Raw genomic sequence first — 3,105 nt, forward strand, 5'->3', positions numbered from 1 at the left:
AATAAAATCTTTAAAAAAAAAAGTCTTCATTTTGGTTAACTATCAACATTTATAGGCAAAGGGAATGATTTCAGGATAACGGAACACTTGAGGACACTGGGCTATAAGGGGTGCCTGGATAGCTCAGTCTACTGAGCATCTCACTCTTGATTTTGGCTCAGGTCATGATCTTAGGGTCGTGAGATCCAGTCCTGCATCCAGCTCCACACTCTGCGGGGAGTCCGGTTGAGATTCTCTCTCTCTCTCTCTCTCTCTCTCTCCTTCTGCCCCTCCCCCCCCAAAAAACAGTCATACAAAATGCTTAGTCAATTCAGTAAGATAACTGATAAACCATGATACTAAGGTTACTAATGATTAACTACAGAAGGACCAGAGAGCTAATTCATGGAAGGAGCCCAGCACACAATGTCTAAGACAGAGTAAGCTTGGTATGTGATAGCTATAATTACACTTCTGATTACGGTGATTAATAAGTGAAGGCAAGTGATTTCTAATGTGTCCCCCATGGATCAGTCACCTCATCTTCAAAAGAGTTATAATGAACAATGACACAAAGATGGTTGGCTTTCGTAACCAACAGCGATAGTATTTCTAGATCTTTTTTAAGAGTTGAAAGGAATCTAAGAAGTCATTTTAGTCTAATCTCCTCATTTTTCAGAAGAGGAAACCACTATAGTACCCCACCTCCCGCCCCTGCAAATTCATATATCTGTATCTGAGGTCATGCAACCGGGTGGAAGCCAAGAGACTTAACTGATCAGTGCTTCTGATTCTCTTTTTGTCTAAAGGGACAAATAAGGCCTAGCGCCTATCAACTCCTACTATCATAACAAATGATGTATCAAGAGTCTTATTTTAAGTACCTGGCACAAAGGTTCAGTATGAATTCAAAATAACATTACTCTTTCAAAACAATATTGATGAAAATCTCTACTGTTAATACTATTGCTAATACCACCATTAATACTACTATATTTATGTGTTGCTGATTTTATAAGAGATCCTGGGAATATTAATACTCGTAAGGAGGTTCCCGTTTCCTTTCTCAAACAGCATTATGATCAGAGCTTCACAACAATATAGCTACATCTAAATACTTAGTCGCTTATGATTCATACCTTCCAAAATAAAACAGCTCACTTCCAAATTTAAATTTTGTCTTCAAATTTCAGACACATAAAGCAGCCACTAGAAAACAGTGGGTTTTAATTGGATGCACCAGGTTTAGTGATTTTCATTCTTTGGGGTTCACACAAGGTTTACAGGACTTCATTCTGTTTATGGGGTTCAGACAAGGCTCAAAGTCAACTTCACCTGGAACTTCTCACATGGTTTGCGCATTAACCAGGGATTGGGTGGTTTATAGATCATCCAAAAGAATTTCTATCTTGGAGTCTTGCCGTGAACTCTAAGTATTTAAATTCCAAATGAGTTTACGTCACAAAGTGACTGAACATTTTAGTATCTGTTTCTGTTTTCTTATTTTTGCTCTTTTAAAGTAAAAACTGTAAGGCAGATACCTGGAGAGAAGCGTCTGATAATTTGAAGTTTAAGGAGAAAACAGAAATAAAAATGTAATGTGTTAAAATGTATACAATATTTTACAGTTTACAAAGGTTTCCACATATATTAATTCGTCTGAATGCTAACCACTGACCTTTGTAGGATGTGATTAGATCAACTTTACCCCTAATATTATCTCAGACTCTTCACCTATGTAATTATACATTCTCTAACTGAAATATTTATAAGGAATGATAATCAATTATTAATAGCATTTATTTTGTAAACAAAGTGTTAAATTAAGTCAGTTTATAGCATTTTTCCTCCGTGAGGAACAAAAGCTTGGACCATAATATATGGAAAATATTTTGGTGCCCCACAGTTAGGACTTTGAACTTTGAAAAATATACTTTATATTTATGGAAATGTTTTCAGGGGATGTTATAATGAAGTTGTACTGTGTATACCACGGTTAAACATCAAACACAATGAATGGGTACTTAAGAAAACAAAAGTTACCCCCCTCAATTTAATTCTTCACATACAGTTTATTAGATTTTAGGATGGCGTCATAACTTTAGTCAAGAAAAAGCCATCTGAATTTACGAAGCTGAAATCATCAAACGTTTAAGTCCTCCTCACAGGAACGTATGAAATGCCATTTTGCTCACATTCTGAAGATCCCAATTATCACAGGCATATATATATATATATATATATATATATATATATATATATATATACACATATATATATACACACACACACACACACACACATACATATATATATCTTCCAACTCAATATACATATATATACATATACACACATATATATATGTATATTGAGTTGGAAGAACCTAGCACAAGAGGACTTTTAATCCAACTTATTTCAATCTATTGAAAGTATTTAATGATGAAAAAGTATTCAAATTTCTATTCTATCTCAAATAATAGATTAGCAAAATTCGTATCTCTGAGTCCACTTATTGGCGACAATTTACATCGAGATAGGTAGAAATAAAATCTTTCAGGACTCTTCCTTGAAAACCATTAGGTGTATGTAGAAAACAGTTTATGTGAGGCAAAAATACTAGGGCATTTTAAAGGAGGGGACTGGTACTCTTTTGTTTGAGGAAAAATTCCAGATTTGGGCCTCCAGCCAGAACTCATGAATTATCTAAGGTTTTTAAACAATCAATTATGAAAAGCACTAAAACACTGTCACATTATCTGAATGCTACTTAAAAGTAAGTAATAACTACTCTTCTGAGAATTTCTGATCCAAACCCAGGTGACTACGGTATGCTAGATTATCCAAGCCCGTCATTTTATTTATAATTCATAACCGTATAATTAAACTCACAGCGACTCAAGGTGCACCACCACCAACCCCCTAGCCCTTCAGCCGCACTGCACACTGGCGTGTAGCGAAGGGTAGCCAGCTTCTCTCACCTATCCTGGCAGACCCAGGCCTCTGGCTGTGAAGAAAACCACAATGTGGGGAGGAAAGCCTACAAAAGAATGAAAACAGAAAGTGTCTAAGGCCTTGGCAGAAGGACACTAAATAAAATAGAGAGTGGTGACTCATTTTGGCAGTGAG

The 3,105-nt window shown here is 35.8% G+C and overlaps 1 protein-coding gene across 15 annotated transcripts in view; it reads right to left on the minus strand.

Moving 5' to 3' along the window:
* Positions 1 to 3,105, minus strand: part of NFIA (nuclear factor I A) — a 369,091-nt gene that overhangs the window by 207,934 nt on the left and 158,052 nt on the right. The gene's annotated exons all lie outside the window — the stretch shown is intronic.

Source organism: Mirounga angustirostris, unplaced genomic scaffold (assembly GCF_029215605.1).
Source record: "Mirounga angustirostris isolate CCGP_5_RB_7025 unplaced genomic scaffold, mMirAng1.0.hap1 SCAF_4, whole genome shotgun sequence".
Taxonomy (NCBI): domain Eukaryota; kingdom Metazoa; phylum Chordata; class Mammalia; order Carnivora; family Phocidae; genus Mirounga; species Mirounga angustirostris.